The 25,655-nt window shown below is 40.2% G+C and overlaps 1 long non-coding RNA gene across 1 annotated transcript in view; it reads right to left on the bottom strand.

The window, feature by feature from the left end:
• Positions 1–25,655, bottom strand: part of LOC123374672 — a 263,834-nt gene that overhangs the window by 24,413 nt on the left and 213,766 nt on the right. The window lies entirely within an intron of this gene.

Below are 25,655 nucleotides of genomic sequence, written 5' to 3'. Positions count from 1 at the left end.
TGGGACCTGTGCACCAGGCTTCATAGGGTAGGGAGTGAAAACTAGAGAATAGGGACGTGGAAACTAGGGAGTGAGTGTGCAGGGAGAGGTGGAGGACAGGAGGAAGGAGAAACAGATATATATTCAGGCATCATTGTGCTGCTTTAAACCCAGTTTAAATAGTCAGTGGACTCTGACTGCATTGCACTTCTCCAGAAGTACATTAAGCAATCAGAGTGTACTGGGTAAATTTGGCCATAAAATAAAAAGAGGAATATACATTTGATATTTTACATCTTCATACAGAAATATCATATAGTAACATTTACTTTGTCTAGTGTTTATGTATAAAAATGTTTATGAAAGAACAAAAAACAGACCAAGGAAATTGCCAGACAAAAACAAGGTTAAGATGGAGTTAACGTTGAGAGTACATATCAGTAACTTAAAGTAAATATATTACAGGAATGTTGCAATTATCTCAGAGCCAAGCATTATACGTGTACAATCAAGCTTATGCTGAAAAGAAATCCAAATTTGTTAAGATATGGAAACGTGTGAATTTAAAGGCCAATTTGGACAGAAACTCTGAAAATAAAGGTTTTAAATGGAAGTACTGACAAATCTATAGCACAACCTCATGAAGACTCTAGATTAAAACACTAAAGAGACATTCACATCAGTGAAAGCAGTACAGTATAGCAGAGAATAAATGAAAGACCAGGTGTGTGTTTGTGCTTATTGTAAGGAGGATGAAAATGGGGACTGAAGTTCTCTAAGTTCACTGGAAACAATATAAAATAAAATATAAAGTAGCACAGATGTATAGAATTCAGATTTAATAATATATTTATTTATTAATTCCATCAAAGACTGGAAGAAGAGATGTGTGTTTTGCTCACGTTACCACTAGCAAAAACTGGAAACAAACACAAAAGGAGTTAAACTGAAAACAATAAAACTTTGAAATAATAAATAAAGTATATTGCTAGATGGTGGCATTAGTAGGGTGCTTCAGATGGTAGTTTTAAAAAAAATATATTGGTTCAAAATATTGATTGTGTTGTAATAAAGAGGGTTACTGCTGGTCATATCACGTCCTTGTTCTTTTCTGATCTCTGCACCCACTACCCTGAATAGTTCCGACTCACCCTAGCACTTAATTCCCATGAGTACAGAGGAACCACTTTTAGGTCAATGAGCTATGACAATTTATACCAGCTGAGAATCTGGCACAATGTATTTAAAGGAGGCAGCATTAGCCCCAGTTCTGGATTCCTTGCACATACAAAACTTCAATCAACTTTAATGGGAGTTTATGTTGCACAAGGAACGTAGCATTAGATGAGTCATGTAGGTTTTAGATAGAAAGAGCACTTCAGTCACAAAGAAAATAGCAAACAATGCCTGTATCCTCCTTAATTAGCACTTATTGCTAAAAAAAGACCATTTGTAAGGGCCAAACTAGCAACAAAAACAAATGATTATATAGTAATTTAATTGATTTCACTGCCAATGTTTTAAAATTTGGGTACAGCTTCTCAAGCACAGCTCAATTCTTTTTTCAGATATTCTGTCTTCTGCAACAATAAGAAAAAGATTAGAGAAAGATTAAGTACGTTTTCCTTTTCGTAGTTTGCCTCTAGACACTGCAGTGACTCAACCACATTGCTACGCCAGTGTCCCATTACTGAAGATGAAGCATGATGTGTTATTTCTATCATTGCCATTATTGTTATTTCTCTTGCTTTATTTCAAATATGCTTCCCATTAGTTAAGCAAAGCTGGAGAAAGTTTAAAATAGAAAAAAAAACTGAAGTTTTGAGAGCAATGTTTTCCTTTCTCTAGCTTGCCTCTAGACTTTAGAGCAGTGATCCCCAACCTTTTTCATCTGGCGGGCACCAGACGACAAGCCATGGAGGACCGTGGCGCTGGACGAGCATCCGCTGAAATGCCACTGACAAGCGGCGTCATCCAGACGAGTCACCGCCAAAATGCCACCGAATTTTGACGGCATTTCGGCGAATGCTCATCCACCAGCCAGTACACGGGCGCACTTAGACGCCCTGGTGGGCACCTTGGCACCCGTGGGCACCATGTTGGGGACCCTGCTTTAGAGGACCGACCACAGTACCATTGGTGTTACTGGAACAGTTCAAATTCTCCAGTAAATTACACAACTCCTGGGTTTTCATTTACAAACTATCAGAAAAACTGAATATTTCAGCCAAAAGTTCTGCTGTACAACGTTCTCCCCATTTCATGACACTCTGTAATTTGCCATCAATTTATGAATTATGCAAAATCGAAAGATCTCTTTCCTTAATATATTTTGACAAACTACTGACCACTGCATCTTGCGAAACTACAGTACAATTGATGAAGCGTAATTATCTTCACACAATCTCATTCAATGAAAGCCATAATTTGCAATTCTTTGCTGTCGGTATAAAACATTTCTAACATCTCCATTAGGTTGACAGTATCTACCTAACTAATGATTCCATAGACTCTCAGGATCTGATGTACCTAAAGTTTTTGAGCTCATTAGCAATGTGCTTAGACATAGTGCCTATAATGATGAATGCTCTGGACATTTCAATCTAAGAACACAATCATGAACTCCATACTCTGGCAAAACTACCAAAAGACTGAGTGATGGTGATAATGTCCATGAGGGTTTTGCTGGAGTAAGAAGAAGTAAATAAGGCCCTATTCTTTGAACATTAATAAGAACACTGAAAATAGAGTTTGTAGTTTATGAACAGAGGAACAGGGTTTGTTGAAACCTACTCAAAATCTCTATGAGTTAATTATATATATTTCTAATCATGTGATGCAGTAGATGTAATTCCTTTCTTGATCAACTGAATAGGTTGCAGCAGACTTTAATGAAAACTGAACTAACAGATGTTGTGTTTTTATATTTCTGCATTTCAACAACAAAATCAGGAGCAATTTTGTTTAAACCATAATTTTAAAAATAATGTAGAAGCAGTTTTTTAAAATTATTTCAGCAAGTGCTTCTGCCTGCTTATTAATGTAACTAACAAAATTTCAGCCTAGCAAGAAGAACATTAGTCCATCTTAGAAATGTTATAGAATTTCATCTTAAAGAAAAAGATGTGATGGAGCAAATAATAGTAAGAGCTTTGTTCCTTTAGTGTAGTTTCAGATATGCACACTGAAAGAAACTGTGTAAATTTTTTTTTGTACATTCGCAGATTATTTATGTGCCTCCAGCAGCCATCAAACCACCAGATATGGCACTAAATCTTTGTCTATTATAATACATACTGTAGAATGCTTTGATTATAAACTGCCCTGGAATCCATTTCAGCTAGCTTTTCACTACACTTCAAAACTCTTTGCAATTTAAGGGTTTGATTCTGCAAGGTTCTAAGCATTCTAGCCTCAATCCACCAAACATTATTCAGATTCTTGAAAGTACTTCACTGCATTGGGGTCACAGTGCTAAACACCTTGTAAAGTCAAGCCCTTAGTTATTAAATTTTACTAGAGACAGAACTGTTGAAAGTTTTTTCTTTCTTTTTTTTTGCGCATTTCATAGGATAATTCAAGGATGATGTTAATAGGAATATTTAATGGCAGATAATTAAGTAATTCAATTAAGTGTTCCCCAATCTGAATTTCTCTGCTGTACCTGGACATTCAAACAAAACCACTTTGTCTCTTGCAGCTGCTCTGAAAGGCGAAAGACTGTTTTCATGCCAAAAGAGTGTAATTTATTGTTATTGTCTAGAATAAAAATGTTTGTTATAATGCCAGTTTATAGGAAAATATAAACTCATCTTACTGTCCAGATTTATTTCAACGTTATGAATATGCAAAAGGTTTTACTTTAGCCACACCATAGACATTATTCCTCATATATCTAGTGCCTTTAAGAAGAGTTTAATGATGACATGAAATCATATCATGAACTAAATATCCTCAAGGAGCAATTAACAGACACAGAAAGAAAGAAGATAAAGGAATCACCAATCCAACATAATTCCCCCCAAAATATTGCTAGGTGGATGTCCAACCAAATTATTCTTTCGAATTCTGAAGTACAATAAGTGTTACTGAAGAAGGCTGTTGGATTCTGATGTGTTTGATAGGAGTGAATTATATTTTCACCAAAGAATCCCACTACTTTTAATTTTTTAGTTTCTTTTTGAATCTCTCAATATCAAAATGAGCAGACACATGGAAACATTTCTTTCCCATCTGAAAAAAACAGCTAGCCAATGGAAGAAAAAATGTCTCCTTGGGGAACTCTATTCTAACTCCTGGTCTACACTTAAAAAGTGTAGGTCAATATAGCTGACAGAACTCAGGGGTTGAAAGAGCTATACACCCTGCATGCAATAACTATGCTGACCTAACCCCCAGAGGAAATGCAGCCAAGTTAGCAGAATAATGATTCTGTCAACCTAGCTACCATTGCTCAGGGAAGTGATGTTCCTACAGTATCAGAAACTCTCCTTCCATCTCTGTAGGATCCACCTACACTACAGGGCTAACCTGCCATAGCTACTGTTCCATAGCTTTGTTGCTATAGTCCCTATAGTGTAGACATGGTTTAAGAATACCCCAAAACACGGCTAGAACTTCAGCTAAATATACAAGAACTAATTTATGAGAACCAAATAAGGACTAAATCTCAGAATTTCCTAGCACCTAACAAAATTGAGATCTAATTGATGATTCTGTGCATGTTCAGAGAGCAGAATATTTTAGGTATACCATACACATCTGAGAAGAGAATTTTACCTTAACTACTTACTTTGGGTCCCATTACTGTAACCTCTTGGTGTATTATAAATGTATTCCTTAGTAGCTAATCTAGACTAGAATCCCAAGTCAGATTCTGATCTGAGTTGGACCAGTATATTACATTAAAGGCCTGGCAAAATTTGGTTTAAATTGTAAATTTGCACGCAAATATTATATTCTGATCCATGTTCTGCACTCCTACAGTAGGCAAATCTTTCATTGACTTCCATAGGAGATTAGTCTATAAACAACATTTAGTTTGCCACAGACTAAAAAATGAATGGAGTTTATGCTTCAAAAGCTGCTTTTGCTCTATGAAAACCTTTGTAAAGAGATTTGATGGTTGAATGGTAGTACAGAAGAATTTGGTTTCAGTTATCACTGCTTTTAGTAATTTCTGCTTGAAGTCATCACAGTGGCCATTATCAATTAAAAAAGGCTCACCCTCCACAAGGCACATCCTTTGACTGGTATGTTTGCCCTGCCCTTTTTTGATCAGTGGACATTTACTAATAACTATCAAATTGAAAACCTTTTCTTAGATTTTTTTTCCAGTGATTTTGAAAAGGAGAAGAAAATATCAAACTTTTTTCGGTGTTTCTAGTCTTTAGGAAAAGAATGTCAGAACTTGCCAGAGTGCAGGAGAGAAAATTATAACCCAGAATCAATAGGATTGAGTTGGATAGTTGGATTTGATGTACACTTGTATTTGGACAATATTAATCTCATTAAGAGGCCACATTCTCAAAGGGGTCTCTGTCTGGTCTCCATTTGTGTGCATTTGAGCACCCAAACAAATTTGCATACATTTTTGAGGGCTTTCCTTATGGATGCAGGTGATTGAATTCCATTAGCTGCATGAGCAAGAGATTGGGCTCAAAAATGCATGCCCATGTGCTATAGTAACATAAATCTATCACAACATTGACAAATTTACTAGGTTCATCTGTCACTTTTTTCTGTTTATCCATAAAATATTTTCAGAACTTTAATTTTAATACATTCAAGTTTAAAAAATCATATTTCATTGTCTAACCTACACAACTCAAATTAAAGCTGGAAAAATATAAAATTCTTTACTTGTCCTGAAGCATTTCCTTAGATGTGGCAACATCCAGGACTTTATCTCAATCAGAAACAAATGAAACATTTAGTCAGAAGTTCAGATTCTACACATAAAGCAGATTTGGGTTCCTGAGCTCCCCGGCCTTCTAAATAGAAAAGCAAGGATTCAAATTTCCTTTCCAGAACTCTACATAGCAATGGCATTATATTACTGTTGCAACCATCCCTTTGCATCCCCTTTAGCAAAAGGCATATTCTTAAGTTACAAGCTATCATACTATCCTCCATATTTTCTATTTTTTTTATTCTCCAAGTAGCCCAAATATTTATTTAATTAATATTTGATTTTACCAATTCCTGTAGTCCAGGGGTCAGCAACGTATGGCACATGTGCCAAAGACGGCACACAAGCTGATTTTTAATGGCACGCTGCTGCCTGACGGGACTCCAGCATGCCATTAAAAATCCTGCCCAGCCCGGCCCGCTCTCCTCTGCCCTCTGCTCCCCCCGCAGGGGCAGGGAGCAGAAGCGTAGCCATGTACACGGGGTGGGCAAATGGCCCCACTCTCCCGGCGTTGCAAGCCGCGGGGTCCGCGCTCCAGGGCTGGAGCACCTGGCCGAGCGCAGCAAGCCGCCGGCCCCTCCCCCGCCTTCCTCCTTCCCCTGGAGTCCTGGGGGTGTGGATAGGGGGCGGGGGGTGGCTAAGGGTCGGGGCAGTCAGGGGACAGGTAGGGGGTAGGGTCCAGTCAGGGGACAAGGAGCAGGGAGGCTTAGATAGGGGGTGGGGTTCTGGGGGGCAGTTAGGGGCAGGGGACAAGGGGCAGGGGAGGTTGGGAGTTCTAGGGGTGGCAGTCACCCAGCCCTCTGCTCTGAGCCCTGACCCCCCCCCAAACACACACAGCCCTCTGCCCTGAGCCCCGCACCCTCCCCCCCAGGCCTGTGCCCTGAGCCCTGTACCTCCCTCATACACACCCAGCCCTTTGCTTGACTCCTTCCCTTCCCACAACCCTAGCCCTGACTCTGCACTCCCACACATCCCCAGCCCCCCTCTCTCCTGACACCTGTACCCCGCCTCACATGCCTCCAGCCCTCTGCCCTGACTTGCACCCGCCACATCCCCACCCCACCCTGAGCACCAAATGGGAGCACCTGCACCCCTCGCATCAAATGGGAGCTGCCCAGGTAAGTGCCCCACACCCAAACCTCCTGCCACAACCCTGAGCCCCCCTCCCTCATTCTAGCTCCTGGCCAGACCCTTCACCCCAGCCCTGTGCTCAGTGCACTCCCACCCTCAGCTAAGTTCACTGCCGGTCATATCATATTACATGAGATAATATTATGTAACACAATAGAATGCAATCTTCTGTATGAAGTACCAACTTCCAAAAATACAGCAAACTGTACTCAGCAATGATATAAGTAAACACAGTAGTTTGCTTTGTAAGTATAAAGTATTTAGGTTAGTAACTATGGAAGATAAAGTTCTATAGTCTGAGAACATTATGATACAGTAGCTTTTTCAAGAATATAGTTGGTCACTACCTTGTCCTGCTGGAAGTATTTGTTAAAGCTATGTCGCCATGCAATAATATTTGAAAACTGCACAATTAGTTCATAGTCTACCAAATGCTTTGGTAAATATCTACAAGAAACGGAACACCTTGAATGATTTTTGTGGTGGTGGTTTTCTTGCCTTCATACTTTTATTCATTTATTTATTAATAGTTGTGAGAATCAGTGGGAATGAGGTTGGCATCACCAACAGCTGTATAGCCAAGCAATGATGAAGGGGAGAATTATGGCTGGGACACTGGGGAAAGACGTGTCTTGCTTTTCCTAAACAAAGTATTCATCTCTCTCTTCCCCCGTCTTCACTAGAGCACCTGTGCAGATGCAACCATAATTTGGCCCTTAGTTTGAACAGTTGTATTTACATAGCAGGACATTTTCTGTCCAGGTGATTTCAGCCTATTTCTGCAGACAATAAACCAAATAGAAAGAAAGCTGAAGAAATTAATGAACATGTGGGGTTGTCTCAAAGAGTTTGATGTTGCCATTGTACAATCTTAGCTATCTTTATGCCACCCCAATAGTACAAGCTGCTTGGGTGATACACGGAGTGTTAAAGAATATCTATAAATATCAAAATAAGAGGTCATTGTAGAAAAAACAAAATTATGAAAGAGATTAGTGTTATCAGCATAAAGTAAACAAAATGTGTCCATGTTTGAAATATTCTCTTAATTACAAACCTTTTCGACTGGTGACATTTTACTCTGCACAGGGGATGGCTTTAATGCAAATTGGGAGATTGCAGAGCATACACAAACTAGTCCTTAATGTAAATTACACTGTGACTGTCTCACCTGCATTCTGTACCTCTGAAGTCTTTGCTAAAGGGGGTGTGATGTGGTGACCCCACAGAAGCTCCTGGCAGAATCAGCTTATAACTATTATGTACAGATTAATATTGGCCTTGAGTTATATTATAAAACTAATGATAGATGATACTTGATCCTGAAGCTCTCACTCTCCCCCGCTCCCAAGATAGTTTAAGCTTCACTCTTGCTGAGTTTGGAGTCTTCTACCTTTTCTTTCTCCAAATCTATTAGTATTTCTCAAGTTCGTATCACTTTACTATCATCTTCAGGTGAAGTCCTTCTGCGAGGCTGGGTTTAATATACCTTGGAAAGGTTTTCTACCATGCCCAAACATTAAAGAGTCTCAACCCTGTAGACCAGATACTACTAGAAAGTAGTTTGCCATCAGATAATAATGGTTCAACTTTTAACTAATGAAGGAATTTTATTGTAGAAAGTAAAAGAAGAATTGTTTGAAAATACCTAAGCCCTAAATTGCCTTAGGCAAATAGTCAACTTATTTTCTCTTTGGGTCCCATTACTTAGCATACTAATCCTATGGGAACATTGTTCTTGGACATCCTATGAGGTGGTGGAAATACCATTTCTGACAGATTACATTAGCAGTTGAAAAAGTACTAGCTTCCTGCTTTCCAAGGGTCTTGGAAGCAGCAAACTTTCACCAAGGGAACAATATAAGTACTCCAGATATTTTGTAGAGTGTATGCACAATTTTTTTTTCCTGTGCAAACTGACAGGCAGGGACGTTAGCCATCAAGCTTTCTGATTTGGGTGCACAGATGTCGTATTTGTACCCAATTGTAAGTCAGTGGACCCACAAAATTGGATACATGAATTTGGAGCAAGGTGGAGGCTTGTGTCAAAGTTTTTCCTTTAGAACTACCTTACTAGGATGACGAGCAAATACAAAATATGCTTTGCAATCCAGCACAGTGCAAATACGTGAAACAGCAACAGACTCAGGCAAGCAATAAGGGAAAATAGCATTAGCCTATGTAAGACAAATTGTAAGTCACATCGTTTCTGTGACACAAATACAAAGTGCTAGGCAGTGTGTCTGCGTTATTTAAGAAAAGAAATTATTTTTGGTCTTACACCAGTGGAACAAACATTAGTGCTGTCAACAAAGAGAGAAGTTGCTCTTACGAACTGGATCTTCAGAGAATGTATCTTGCTGTTCTACATCACAGAGCGCTAAATACATTTATGCCACAGTGGTCTAGTTTGCCAACTAATAGTGCATTATCTAGATGCAGATTCAATATCGGTGGAACGGCAATCTTATGCATATGAACTGTCACTAAAATGCTATTCCTCCTCTCTCTCTCTGCTTTGAATATTTTCTGTTTACAAATAAAACAGAGTGCCTATCACAAAATCATTTTACCTTCGAAATGTTAGTGGTAATAGCACTGTTCAGAAATGTGATACTGAGACAAGGCTTCTACACACCAAAAATACTGTGCAACCATACGCCACCTTCATTAATTCAACAGAAATATTTGCTTTCTCAACATTCCATTCAGTTCTCTCTCATAATATTTCTTGACATATGGGAGAACGCTGAGCATGTGTATAGATTTCAAGTGACCAGCATTGCAAATGACCTAGGCTGAGACCTATGATGTTCTGATATATTCACTATTGTGGGACTGAAAATACAAGTCTGAAAATACTTGACCAACTGATAGCCTTCTGCTCTTTTAGCAGTGTAAAATCTCTCTGAACTTGCATTGGCTTCTGGCTCAGCAACCCTGTCCATGATTATACTGCAGTGCTCTATGACTAACTTATTCCATCCTTTCCCTCCCCCGTGCTAATGCTGCTCTTAGATTACTGGGGCACCTGAAACAAAAGGAAAATAGTCATGTGTCCAAAACCTGAATGGTTGGTAGCACTGTTGAGTATTTAGTCTTCCCAATTAAGAGGGAGGCCAAGGAAACTTTTTCCCACTGGCTGGGTGCCAGGGGGAGAGAAGGAATGGTGGTAATTACATTATTTAAAACTTAGTTTGACTATATACAGAAAATATTTCTACTTCCTTTGTATTAGAGATCAAAACTTACAAACAGTAGGTTGCACCAGAGATGAAAACTGATCTGTCGCTCTGCTATGAATGCATCATTTTAGATTTAAAGAAGATTGCTACACTTTGAGCTATCACTAAAGTCCAGTTTGCCTTCCCCTAGTTGTATCATTTTATATTTCTAACTAGACACCCATTATGCATGTGCAATTTTCAACTGCATATTTAATAATAGTGAGTTTTCTTTGTTCAGCAGTTTTTTTTTAATGCAACTCCATAGCTACTTAATGACCTAATGATTTGTTTCAGTTAGGTTAGGAATACTGATCTGCTGGATGAGGAGATTTTCTGACAAGCATGTTTTACCAAACTCTTGGCTAGTCCATAATGGAGTTGTTTACTCAGTGAGCAGGTGCTGCTGGAAAGCAGTGAAGGGAAGATCAAAGAAGACTCAAACACGGTGTTCTTCAGACAGTAATTGTAGTGCACTGCCTCTGATGTGTTTTTACAATTCAAACATACAGATTGAAAGGGGAAAAATGAAACACTTCATTTTCCTGTCACTCAGATCCTTGCAAGGAGAGTTGTTGCTCATGCTTTGGATACCACCAGAAGTAGAATGTAGCGGAAGTCTCACGACTCTAAGCTGTTCTTGGGAGGTTTGCAGTTACACAGTATATTTACACAGCAAATGACGGTGTAATTGTAGCATGGATAGACATACCTGTGCTAGCTAGATTAAAGTTAAAGCAAGTAAATAGCAGTGAAAACTTGGTGGCATAGACCACAAAACATGCCAGGAACTTAATGGCCACCAAGGGTCCTTGGCAAGCTTGTACCAGGGCAGCTAGCCTGTACTGAAGCCTGTGCTGGCAGGTCTTCACTACTGTGGTTACCTGCACTAGAAAGCTAGCATGGATAGGCATATACTTAAATTTGCAGTGTATACATATCCATAGAAACCCTGATTCTGCAAACACTTGAGCATATGCCTACCCTTATTCAATAAGGGTACTCAGGGAATAAACTTACACCCATGCTTAACTGGTTGCTGGACTGGGGCATTAGGGAGCTATGCTGCCAAGGGTAGTGTTAGATCAGGGAGAGGAAACCTCTCAGGGCATATGCCTTGAGGGCTGGGACTTAATGTCTGCATGAATCCTCAGCTTCTGTGCTGTTGCAAAGCCATAACCTGTGCGTAGCCATAAACCATTCCCTTCCCCATTGGCGAATGTGTGCGCATATGTGTATTTAGTTTGTAATTAACTCTTTCCCCCCTTTGACCTGGTAGTTGTTGGGGGTTTTTGTGGAGGGGGTGGTTTGGGAGGGAGAGGCAGGGAAAGAATTTAGCTCTTAGGTTAGAAACTAGGAATGGGGACTCAAGAGGGGATGACATAAGTCCCGTCCACCATGCAACTTTGGGACTGTGGTAAGGAATTCCATCCTTTTGAAAGATAATGAGGAGAACCAAACAAACAATGACAAGAATTATACCCAAGGAGTCTCAAAATTTAAGACACTGATCAGGAAAAGGATCTGGAACTCATATGAATGGCACTGCATCCTTTCATCACCCTGTTTCTGTGCTGTGAAAAGATGAGGAAAAGTTGCACACCAGACTATATGGGAGACAAACTACTACTTAGCTTTTCCTTCTAGTTTTAAATCTCCATTTTTACACAGACCAGCTGGCCCCCATTTACCTTTTCTAGTGCTCCCTTAAATGCAATGTCTGGGATCATTTGGGGGACATTCAGGAGCACTAGTCAGCTGGTGGCACTGCTACCACACAATATATAGCAGCTTCCATCAGTTTGTTCAGAGATGGATGAAGTTTGAAGGGAGACACTGACTGCCTGTGTCATCATTGGTGTTTGCAACCAACTGTTTCCTTAGTTTGGCAGCCAGCGCTGACATTATGCTGTTCATCAAGAGGTTTTCCTTCGATGTTCAGTAACACAGTGACACTAGCCAGAGCAACAAAAACCTACAGCAGAGAGGGAAGATTGCAGTTCCTTCTCAATTTTGGTCAAGCAACATAAAACCCTGCACAGATGTGAAAGACTCTTATGACTGCCTCGGTCAAAAGCGACAAACATAATAAAACAAAGTTTGTTTGTAACTCTTAGCCTGCGACACTGATCAAGAGAGTTGAGAGTCAACCAGCTAGCAAACATACACACAGAAAGGATGTGGGGGAAGTTGAAATGTCAAGTTTGTACAGTTAGCTTATTATAGGCACTTTTATTTTGTATAGAAGTAATCAAATGAAATTCCTGCCTTATCTGCATAAAAAATAGTAAAGAACCTTGGCATTTTTTTATCTCAAGCAGGTACACTTCTTGCAGTCAGTCGGAGAACTCAGTGTTGTACATGAAGACACGATCGCAGTGAAGTTAGACACTTGTAAATGGGTTCATTTGGAAAAGACCATTTTCAGAAGTTGCTAGTGTAATGCTCACATGGTAGAGCCAGCCAGTGAGAGTTTAGCCTGATGGTGTCATGATTCTAACCTGGTGTTTCATTGGCTGGCTGTGCCAAAAATTGTTATCCTGTAGGAGAGATTAAAGGAACAATTGTGCAAAATAGACCAGAAGTTTATTTCTGTTGCTATATAACTCAGCTGTTTTCTGGTATCACTCAGTTTCATCAACCCCAGATACATTTGTATACATCTCCTCTACTTTTTTGACTTCGCTATTAGTTGTTTGGGGCTCAAAAATTGCATGTTGGGGGTGGGGGGGGCAATGCTGACACAATGCAGAAGTACCCACAGATAGTCATTAATCATGATACAGGTGAGTCTCATCTTATACGAGGGTTCCATTCTGCGGTTAGCGCGTAAAGCGAAAACCACGTATAGTCAAAATTACACTGAGTTGAATGGCGGGTGGAATTGCCCGCACTACAGTGACAGTATTTAAATTGTTATTTTTCCCTCTTTTTTTTCCCCCCGATTGCTTAAAGCTGAAATCGTGCATGTTAAATGCGCGCAAGATGTGACAGACGTGTAATAGGCAATAACTGGCCTTCTCTGACTGGTGCCACCCGTTAGAGGATAACTTTCTTAAAGGATGAACCTAGGAAATTAAATGCCAAAACTGATGGGCTCACATACTATATGACCACATATTATTTCTCAGCTACAATATAACATAACAAAATCTCAGCCTTTATATTTAATATCATTATTTTCCTGGATTTATGAACACAGGGAGGGTGAAATCCTGGCTCCGTTAGAGTCAATGAGACTTTTGCCATTGACTTCCCAGTGGCCAAGAGTTCACCCAAGATACTTGCAGCAGTTTTAAGAAACAAATTGATTGGTCTAGACTGAGCATCAGTCATCTATTTCTTTAAATGGTTGTAGACAGCAAGTTACCAACTATCAGGGATGCATGAGATAGCACTTTTGTTTCTTTGCATTTATCATATACATTCCAGCAAAATGCAGTAAGTAATTTATTTCTCCCATGTCCGAGTGCATTCGGTTTCTGCTTCCATAGGAAAATGCACACAAAAATTGTAAAAATGCTTTAACTTCATTTGTATGTATTTGTATAAGAGAAAATAAAATGACTTTATGGCACTGCAAGTCTTGGAATAAATCAATACAATTTTCAAAGCCTTAAAGGCAAAATACATTTGTTCCTCACAAAGAACTTTGAGCAACAGATCTAAGGCAACATCCTTTCCTTTAGGTGCTGAATGCTTAAGCTACATTTCATACTCAGCTCTACTCTGTTTGCTGCTACATTATATACAGAACATCCATGCACTACACAACCTGGGCTGGCTCCAGGGTTTTTGCTGCCCTTTCCTCTTGGCCACCTCAAGCACCTGCTTGCTGTGCTGGTGCCTGGAGCCGACCCTGTACATAACTCAAGTAGAAAGTCACTGCACCATGTTGTCCCTTTTATGAGGTATTTGCACAGAGGACCAGAAATTCTGAGTGTGTACTCAGCTCCATAAATCATCAGATCCCTACAGATCTTAAGGCACTAGACACGGTCATCTGCATGCTGCTTTCAGAAGTCTCCTGATTCTCCCCTGCCTTTATAGCAATGCAGCTCAGTCAAACAGAGTCAGGCTGGAGCTCAGGCTCTAGGACCCTGAAAAGTGGGAGGGTTCCAGAGTGCAGGCTGCAGCCCAAGCCAAAATGTCTAGTAGGGTTGCTAGGCATCCAGTTAAAAGTCCAGTCAGTGGTGCAGTGGGGCTAAGGCAGGCTCCCTACCTGCCCTGGCTCTGCACAGCTGCCGGAAGCAGCCGACATGTCCGACTTAGAGGCGCAGGGGTCAGGGAGGCTCCGTGCGCTGCTCCCGCCCTGAGCACTGGTTCCGCAGCTCCCATTGCCTGGGAACAGTGGCCAATGGGAGCTGCGGGAGTGGTGCCAAGCCCCTTAGCCCCTTCACGTAAGAGTCAGACATGCCAGTCACTTCCAGGAGCGGCCTGAGGTAAGCACCGCCTGGAGCCTGCACCCTGAACCCCCTGCTGCACATCAACCCCCTGTGCCAGCTTGGAACCCCCTCCCACACCCAAACTCCATCCCAGAACCTGCACCCCACCCCCTCCCATACCGCAACCCCCTACCCCAGCCCTGATCCCCCTCCAGTACCCCAAACCCCTCATCCCCAGCTTTGAGCCCCCTCCTGTACCCCAAATTCTCATCCCTAGCCCCACCCCAGAGCCCGCCCCCACAGCCAGAGCCCTCATCCCCTGCCACACCCCAACCCCCTACCTCAGCCTGGTGAAAGTGAGTGATGGTGGGGAAGGGAATGGAGTGAGCTGGGGTGGGGCCTTGAGGAAGGGGCTGAGCATAGGTCAGGACAGGGGTATTCGGTTTTGTGCGATTAGAAAGTTCGCAACCCTATCCAGGAGTCCCACTTCACAGAAGGGGAACAGTGAAACTTAATGTTGTCATGAAACAATATGGTCCACATCTAGTTCCCAAGTAACAGACCACTTTCTCTTCACCGTACTCAGACAAGCATTACAATGGCAAGCAGGATTTGGCACACTATCCATCGGTTTTCTAAATATTCTCTCTGTGATTCAGAGAGCAAATATAGATTTTTCCCCAGAAAGTCTTGCTAGTTGGTGGATAACAAATGGAGCAGATAGTTCACTGGATCCATCTCTAATGGCTTCTACTAAGCCAACAACTATCATTTGTTATAATGAGCTGAGATATAAGACAAGTAACTAAAGTTTAAAATAGTATAATGAAACTAACCCTCACATTTTACACAATTTTCTTTTGCGGCTCCTTTTTTTAAGTGTGATGTTTGAATGTTTCTACCAAGGATGCCAGTAATAGAAAGTTATCTTGCTCCAAAATCTAATGTTCCTCATTAAAAAAATACAGATTAAACAAAAAATTCAGCTTCCTTGAATCTCCATTTGAAACTGTGGCAAGGAAGTAGTTTTGAAATTATTAGCAATGAACAAACCATTTTAAATAAAGTAAGCAAACCCTTGAACCAGTCCAACTGAAACTTTCATTAAAACTCTTGAAAGAGCTGGATCTCTCACCATTTGCAGCCGAATTATCAGATCATAGATATTCCAATTAGCAGCTGTTCTATTGGGTATACATCTCCAAACCAAAACGCCATAAGCCATCATGTAACACAGCCAGTAAAAACAAAGAAAAATTGTGTCGAGCAAAAATATTTTTATTATTTAACATTTTTTTCTTTAAAACAGAAAACTGGAAATATGGGGTGTTTTTAAACACTTCATCAGATAACTAGGTAAAGAAGCAATATAATCAGATATAACAACCTAACAGCATCTAGCAAATGTCCCGGCCTACCCCTTCTCCTGCCCTCCTCTGGGCACAAGGATAAAATGTGTCCGGGGTGGAAGAGCCTGGAAGTTCCTGCATCGACCTCTCTGGGAATAAAGACCCACAGAATTTCTCCCACTCATCCCACCCTTACCACCTGTAGTTGCCTAGCTAGATCTCTGGGTATGCCTATGGACCTAGAAAGACCACCTTTTCAGTGGTTTGGAAGGGATTTCCCCCTCCAAAAAGACTGGACCCACATTCAATTGTTTTGGTTGGGGTTTATTTTTGTTGCCATTTTCACATCAGCCTGGAGGTCTAATCAGTTACTTATGGGAGTTAAAAGAAGTGTGGGGAGGACAACCCTTTAAGAACACTTTTTTGACAACTTGTGGCTGCTGTCCAGTGCTATAGTTGGAATACGAGTGACCAGATCTTGTGGTAAAACTAAGCACAGGACCCAGAACAGCATTGGCACCAATCCTGAACATTTGCGAGATGAAGAGAGTAACATTTTGTGCAGAATGAGTCAGTGTCATTCCCCGCACAATGGATGGGCAGGGCAGGGCAGGGCAGGTGCAAGGATGTTTCATGCCCTAGGCAAAACTTCCACCTTGTGCCTGCCCCCCCCCTCGAGCCCTGTGGCAGCTCTCCGCCGCCCCCCACCCTAAGGCGCCCCCCCCCCCCGCGGCAGCTCCCCACCCTCCCCTCTGCCCTGAGCACCCCACCCACCCACCCCAGCAGCTCCCCCCGGCCCAAGGAGCCGTGCGGCAGCTCCCCGCCCCAGCTCACCTCTGCTCCGCCTCCTCCCCGAGCACACTGTCGCCGCTCCACTTCTCCTGCCTCCCAGGCTTGCGGCGCCAACCAGCTGTTTGGCACCGCAAGCCTGGGAGGGAGAGAAGCAGAGCAGGACAGTGTGCTCAGGGGAGGAGGTGGAGCAGAGGTGAGCTGGGGCGGGGAGTTCCCCTACGTGCCCCCCCTTACTTGCTGCAGGCCACCCTCCCCGCGCCCCCCTGCCCCAGCTCTCTCTGCCTAAATGCCGACAACGACCGTGGCGGCTGAAGATCCAGCTGCTGCGGTCACCGCCGAAGGACCCGAAATACCACCCCCCAAATGCTGGCACCCTAGGCGACCGTCTAGGTCACCTAATGGGTTGCACTGGCCCTGCATAAGGGATTCCAGCATGGGCTGAATCTTTGGCTATTTAGGATAAAACGGAGTGTCATCTCCTTTCCTTCTTGGTTATATTGGATAGTTATATTCATACTCATACTCCATCAGCCCCACAGAACTTCCCGTATTTAAAGAGGCCCCCTCCCCACCACTCTTTTGGCATTAGTTTAATAAACTTGTGGCCTGCCATGTAAAACCTGTTCCTGGAAGTGCCTTAATTCCTGCATTTCTGGACCAACAATATATAATTGTATGAGGTTATTTTAAAAATTACAGCTTTCAGTATTGGTTTATAGGACCTGTTTGACATTTAACAAAGTCAGCATCAATATAAAATGTGTGTGATTTTGTCATTAGTTATCAAGAATTTATTTAGCTCTTGAATTCCAAAACACGCTGGGCAAACTAAAAAATATTCTTTGGTAATGCAACTAATATAATCTGGGGACAATTTTAGTTCACTGCTTTTACTCTTCTGAAATGACCGCAAATTCCCAAAAGCATTTTATAACAATGGGACTTTTTCACAAACAGTAATATGCTTAAATATTTATTCAGGTCACACATCTGTCTGACACTTAATGAACAGTACGAAGTAATAAAAAAGCCTGTTTAAATTATTCACAAGTGATAAAGGGGGGCTGCTGAAACATATTACTTTGTTCTGGATTCTGTTTTAGGGACTTTATTAAGCTACTGTCAAAGCTTATAGCTTTTCAGTAAGGTCTGACTTATCTGAACTGCTACTTATAAATATCATTTTTATGGGGTGCTATGACACAAATATATAGGACAAAATCTAGAGGGGCATCAAAGCAATGCTATGGCACACCAGGAAAGTGAGGGCATAAGTAGCTTTATGCCACTTTCCCCTCATCTTGATCTACTCCTCTGCACATGTTAGAGAAGCCTGAAGCTGTTCTAACTTGAGTCAAAAGATAATGGCCATCATGGGGACACATACAGGCCAAGATGACAAAAATGAATTGCCTTCTGGCTGGCCATGACTCTCCTACCTTCACCGCCTACACTGTGGAGAAGAGGTGAGGCTGGCATGGTAGTAGTGCAGCTCAGGATTCCTCTTTGCTAGGGGATTAAGCAGCTGTTGTCTTATGGAAACTTAAATGTCCCTTTGTGCCACTGGAGAGACATAAAAAGGGACTTCAGGATCTGACCCATACTGCATTTGAGCTGAAATTAGGAGAGGGAAATCTTTCTTGGCGAGGTCCGTGGGAAAATCTTTGGGGGAAATTGAGAAAACAACAAGAAAGGGTATCATTTCTTGATGAGGAAGGCATGAAATTCATGAGTACCTTACAGTTAATGGAGAAACCAGACCCCTCTGAAGTATATGTAGTTCCCACTCAGAAGTTGTTTACCATTGTAGTGGGAGTTGCACTATAGCAGAACAAACATTTTCATCTTGGCTAACCCATGGAAGGAAAGAAGAATGTGATTTGAATGGGATATAAATACAAGGCCTGGAAGAAGACTAGTACATTGAGACTATAATCCAAAACCCAGCATGGTACTTGGTTTAATGCCAGAGTAAGGATGACAAAAAGCTTGATTAGAGATACTAACCCAATTCTCCATTTCTTGATTACACATGGCATAGACACCTAGCTTCACTTCAGTATGTTTTCAGAATGCAGCAAATACACTGTTCAGCACTATAATGGTTAATATGAAAATTAGCTTTTAGTTTCTTCATGTTATTTATCTTAATAATACGAGAACACACCCCTGAAGCCTTTGTACTGATAAAGGAAGTGCAATTTCTCCTTTGAAACACTGGTAATCCATTATAGTACTTAATGGCATTTATAGGATGAGAAACTGAAAGTAAATTATATTGTATCATTTTCTCTTTCTAACTAGCTTCTTAGAAACACAAAATACTTCTGTATTATCAGACATCAAAAACTTCCATACGGTCACACCATGCGGAGGTATTTGCTGTTGTTTCTGTAGTGCACTTTACAGCCAAAAAAGAAAAAGGAAACATGTTTTTACACTCTTTAGAGCAGCAATCTAAGGACATGATCTTCTGGCCAGCTGAGATCCTCTGGTTTCAGAAGAGCTGATGAGGGGAAAGACACCAAAAAAACATTTTTAATTTAGAATTATCCCCTATACAAAGATTGTTGTAATGCAGTGATGCTGGTGAACACCAACCTTCCATCTATAATTACATGCATGCTCTCAGAGAGTCAATTTCTGAGCCCTTCACACATGGAGTATCACCTTACTCCACAAGTAATCTCACTCAGGTCAATGTGGATTTGAGAGTAGGGTATTACTGGGTATGCTGTGAAATAAGGTTCAACTCAGCTCGAGCCAGAGTACCAGAATCTGAGCCACTGGCTTTAGGAGTTATTTTAAAGCTTTTTATAGATAGGTCACAGAGTAAGTGAAAAATGAATTATTTACATGACCTGATCCTACACAGCAAGTATTGTGTTTGACTTAATCTAACAAAATGCACCATCTGGCCTTGAAATACAATTTATCCCAGCCCAGGAATTACGAGATCTTCTTAATTAATACCGTAGCAAGTCCTTTTCAAGAGCTACTTGTCAAGGCAGTATTGATATAGTCATTCTGGAGGAGAGTGGGATGCTTCGTATGTTCATCTGAATATCAATACCCAGGATGTTCTTCCAGATCATTTGTATTACTCAAGAGCACCATTCTCCAAATTTTGGGAATAAACTGAAAGACAGGCTTATTTCCTGCATGCTTAATTAACATACTGTATAAGATGTTTCATAAGGGGAGCACTATGAAAATACATTAGCCTTAGTGTTGCATTAGATAGTAATTGTAGTGTACCTCAGAATGGAAGTTCCTTCAGAGGTTTAAAGGAATGTGTCTGAGGAGGATTTTTTGGGTGAGGGGTTCTTGGTTCTGGAGTGTGCTCTTCTACTTGGTACACGCCATCATAGATTTGTCCACTTCAGGACATGCTTTCAGCTCATACTTTTTTGGTTGTTTTGGGAGGAGGGGAATCAAGGCATGGTTGAGGGTTTGTCTGAAATGAAATACTAAAAATATTTGGGGTATTGAAGTATTATTGGCTAGGATGAGATTACAAATTAAGTTTTCCTGGTCACATTCATGCACAGTAATTGTACTTGGCATGTGTGGCAGAGGGTCTAGCCCTGAAATTTGTACCCAGAACCTCATCTGATTTTTTGTAATTGCCCCTATGCCAGTAATCTGGCCAGCATTTTTTCATGGTCCTAACTGTGAAAGATGCACTATCTGAATGTCACAATGTACCGGTACCATCTCTCATCTCAACTTTGTCAGTGCCCAAGGTTCTGGCCTGAGGTGCATGGATCACAGACGTTCTCCTTATGCGGTGTTATGCTTTTAATAAGTACTATGCAGCAACATTTCATAAATATACACCCTACAGACATTCAGGGAATTTTATGTTGCCTCTCCATATTCAACATATTCACCATCACAATCAGTGCATTGTATTGTACAGTCATAGCTGAGAACGATGTTATCAGATCTCTAAGTGCTTCCACATCAGAGATCTTGCTCGGGGTCTCATGAGCATTTGAACACACATGTCTCACTGCTCTATTTATGAAGCATTGGCTTTATTGAATGGATGAGAAATATATGATAATAGAAAATATAATAGCAACTGAAAAATATTCTGCTTCAAAATGTATTTGAATTTAATTTTTCTCATACCTCAGGTTTCCAACATGCCCATATGTGTTGACAGAATTTCAGTTTACACTGAGGTTAAAACTTCCTGAACTAATCATAATTATAGTTACTGTCACTCTTCCCATAAAGAATATTCCTGTTAGAACATGGAAATCCATGCCTTTGCCTGCTTTCAAGAGCACTGACATTAGCATACCATGAAAGGGTTTTTTTTAACCTATAGCAGAGAATATTAATAGAAATGACTTTACATCCATAGAATTACAAAGCATCTTCACACCAAATTCTGCCCTTAGTTAGACATATGCAATCCCACAGTAAACAACACAAGTGAATTGCATGGATGCAAATGAGAGCAGAATTTCACTCTAATGCTATTCCCAGAAGTAGAGGACCTTTCCCAGCACAGTTTAACACTGATTGTAATCTGAGTATTAGGAGGATGAACAGACATAGGAAACAATTAAACTCAGTAGAACCTCTAGCCCTCAAACAGATGAAGTTATTACTATGATTTCCTCACACACTAGCTCTACTAAACTCTTGTTGCTCTGTCCAGCCAAGTCAGGGTTTCTGCATAACATAATAAATGTTTATTTCTAGTATTTACCTTCCTACATGTTTAAATTAAGGAATAGCAAGAATCTGAATCTCCTACAGAAACACAGAATACTCGCACAACTCCACACCAGATAGGAGAGTGGATAGATTGATTAATTTTACCAAACTTTGCAGTGTTCCTGTCATTTCCTGAACAATAGCTAATAAAAAGCTTCCTTACCCTTGATATTTATCTCTGATCATTTCAATTCTTCAAAAATATCAAACATAACATATAGAATTCATATAAACATATATACTGAACATAAAGGTATTAATACCGCAGACACAGAAGAGTACTCACATATCTCATACAGTCTCACCATGGGCTAATACAATTATTCCTAAAATTACATGTCATTTTTAAAAGATCATTTCTAATCCTTTTAAAGAAAGCTACCAGTCATTCTATACATTCACACCATTATAAGTAACACTGTTTTTTAAATGTCAGTCTGCAGAAGACAAAATGATAGGAAGCTTCCTGTCATTTTTCATAGCAGTCTTAATATAGTCACTTGATCCGCAGTTTATACTGTACATTTTTTCCCAAAAGAAATCATATTTCTAATAGCATGTATTAGTCAGACCTCTGTCACATTAGTCTCTTTAGAAATGAGAAAATTTAACTAATCAGATCTTATCACTTTGAGAAACAAAAAAGGAAGGTTTACTTAAGACATTCTAGAACAGGGGTCAGTAACCTTTCAGAAGTGGTGTGCCGAGTCTTCATTTATTCACTCTATTTAAGGTTTTGCATGCCAGTAATACATTTTAAAGTTTTTAGAAGGTCTCTTTCTATAAGTCTATGATATATAACTAAACTATTGTTGTATGTAAAGTAAATAAGGTTTTTAAAGTGTTTAAGAAGCTTCATTTAAAATTAAATTAAAATGCAGAGCCCCCTGGACCGGTGGCCAGGACCCGGGCAGTGTGAGTGCCACTGAAAATCAGCTCGCATGCCACCTTTGGCACACGTGCCATAGGTTGCCTACCCCTGTTCTAGAATCTGATTAATACTAAGGTCAATAACAGAGGCTACTTAGATAAAGCAAAATGGGAGTTTATGGAGTGAAAAACCTAAGCTGAGTGCTCAGAAAAAAACATAAGTGGCTTGTGGGTCATTTCCAGTGACTTTTAGTTTTATTTGGTGTCTTCTACCAGTATATAGCATTAGTTGTCTATTGGTGTGCAAGTAACTTTCAAGAACATAGATCAAGTCACACAGTGCTACTGCTTTGAACAGCTGTTCTCTAGTAAGTCATTAATATTGGATGCACAAAACTGGGTTCTCAAAATTGTGTTACAGTTCAAACACTGGGGAATTGCAAAGGTCTGGCTTTGCAGGTATGAACGATGTCACTCTTTAGTTGCTGGCTCACAGAGTGAATATGGGAGATAATTACAGTGAAGACAGCCATACGTTTATTATCAAAAGCTAAGATTTAAGAGATACTGAGGGAAACAAAAATGGTTACATATAAAACAAAATTATAAAATACAAACCTGGGTCTACACCTATCAATGGTTACCTTTCCTATATAATAAATAATATTTTCCCCTAAAGTTTTGCAGAGCTAGCAGGCTTCAGACAAACCTGGGTAAAAGCATTCATGAAACACCCCTTCCAGCAAGGGTTTTCCCTCAGTGAATGGATAGCAAAATGTCTCCTTGCATTCTTTTTATATTCATCAAAGTTCATTTTTGGCCTCCAGAGACTGGACAACCCCCTTTGGTTTAGTCTCTGGTGGCTTCCCATCCCCGCTAATCTCATATATAAATTGGGCTCCCACTGTGTTGGCTTACAATGCTTAATTTACATTTGCCGGAGAGATACACATCTTAACTCCCATCTGAAAAAGACCTGTTTGTCAGCCTTGGACACAGATGGCAAAACATGTTTTCAGTACATATACACAATTCCTTAAATACCATCTGCACATTCATCTCACAAGTATTATGAGTATCAGTATGACAGGCTTTTGAGATCTCATATGACATCAATTATGGATGAATACCATGAAAGCGGTGTGCTAGGTGTAATGAGTTTGTCAGGCCTGTTAGGGGGCACCATTACAGAATAGTGAACCCTTTGCCAGCTCATACCGATGGACCTCTGTCTAAATTGTTTTAAAAGGACCACAAACTCACCCTATAAACTCAAAACAAATGCTATTTTTTCTTGGGTTAAGAACAATCCCAGAAAAGCCTTCAAAGTTTCTCAGGCTTACAAACAAGCACTAAATCTTTGTATGCCATTAGAGGCAGGAAGGCAGCTTTCTTGAAATACAATCCAAGTTGAGAAGTTCACATAGCTGATTTCTGTTTGTTTTCAGGTTCCACTACAGTAGTTTTGTACAACTAGACTCAGTAGTTTAAGGTTAGTCAATCAAGAGTTTCTCTCTATAGATTTTATATGGCTCCATGTATTAACTGAATGCTTTGATAGCAATGGCAATTGACTTTAATCAGGCTATGCTGGTTATAACTTAACTTAACTTAATCAGGCTATACCAGTTAAAGATCTAAGTTTTCTATTTTCAGTCAAAACTAGAAAACCTTTTATTGGTATTTTTACTTGTATATCAAAAAGATTTTGAGAGGAAATTTCTCCAGCAAAGTCAGGAAACAATGCAATGGTACTAGATTCCAAAAATGATACAGTGTCAATAGCCACATTTCTATAAAGTATAAGAAATACAAGATTACACTGAAAGGGTGTAAATTCAGTTTATACAGTAGGCACTGATGGCTGCAACAGTGTTTGTAACTGTGGACTAGATTGGTTCAGTGTTTGCACCCAGGCTGAAAACTACTAAACAGTAGGAAACATAAGCAAAATTGACAACTGATTGTTTTTACAGTTCTCATTCAGGACTAATTTCTCCTATGTTAAATGCAATTTTCTCCATTTAGAAACTACTCTAGTTTTCATGAAACCAAAATGTGTGTCAGAGAAGCATCAAGGTTCTAAATACAGATAATTTCTCTGACAGCATAAATATTTTTCTTTTCCTTTTTTTGTTTTAATACTTCCCTAAGATAGTTACTCTATGATTTTTGGACATATTACTTCATGTGAATAGTTTAGTTCTTGGGAGTTCATAGATTCTATGGTACCATTAGTGCCAAGCTACATTTCAGCAGCCCAAGTACTACTCCAAAATATACCAAGAAACATGTTAAATAAAAGCAAAGCAGATATTTCATAATGAATTATTTACTGGATGAATTTCATCATCTTTTTCTGATCACGAAATGCCTACACCAAATGCATTTATTATTCAAATTTTAAACTAGACTTTGTTTATTTTACAGCTTGCAACTGAAGATGTATTAACTTTCTAGTGTGAATGCTTGCTGAAGGCAAATTTAAAACTTGCTTTTTGCAAGTAAATATTCATGTTACTAAAACTTAATTGCATCTAAGATTGTAAAAAATGAACACGAATGGATCATGTACAGTGCTGAGGTGAACATGTAAAAAGTTGTGTGTGGAGGGGGATTACTAGGGGTAGAGATGTGTGAATCTCTAAAGGTTTAAAGATTCAATTCAGATAAGCAGCCAGAAGTTTATGCAGCCAGAAGTGTATGCCCCTTGCTTTGCTAGAACAAGCTTTTGATAAGAATATTAGAATGGCCATACTGGGTAGGACCAAATATCCATCTAGCACAGTGCCCTGTCTTCCAACAGTGGCCAATGCCAGATGCCCCAGAGGGAATGAACAGAACAGATAATCATCAAGTGATCCATCCCCCGTTGCCCATTCCCAGTTTCTGGGAAACAGAGGCTAGGGACACCATCCCTGCCCATCCTGGCTAATAACCGTCGATGGACCTATCCTCCATGAATTTATATAGTTCTTTTTTGAACCATCTTATAGTCTTGGCTTTGACAACATCCTCTGGTAAGGAGTTCCACAGGTTGACAGTGCGTTGTGTGAAAAAATATGTCCTTTTGTTTGTTTTAAACCTGCTGCTTATTAATTTCATTTGGAGACCCCTAGTTCTTGTGTTATGAGAAGGAGTAAACACTTCCTAATTTACTTTCTCCACACCAGTCATAATTTTGTAGACCTCAATCATATCCTCCCCCCCCCCCCTTAGTCGTCTCTTTTCCCCGCTGAAAAGTCCCAGTGTTATTAATCACTCCACATATGGAAGCCGT

This window comes from Mauremys mutica, chromosome 7 (genome assembly GCF_020497125.1).
Source record: "Mauremys mutica isolate MM-2020 ecotype Southern chromosome 7, ASM2049712v1, whole genome shotgun sequence".
NCBI lineage: Eukaryota > Metazoa > Chordata > Testudines > Geoemydidae > Mauremys > Mauremys mutica.
This window is presented reverse-complemented; position numbering and strand designations above follow the sequence as displayed.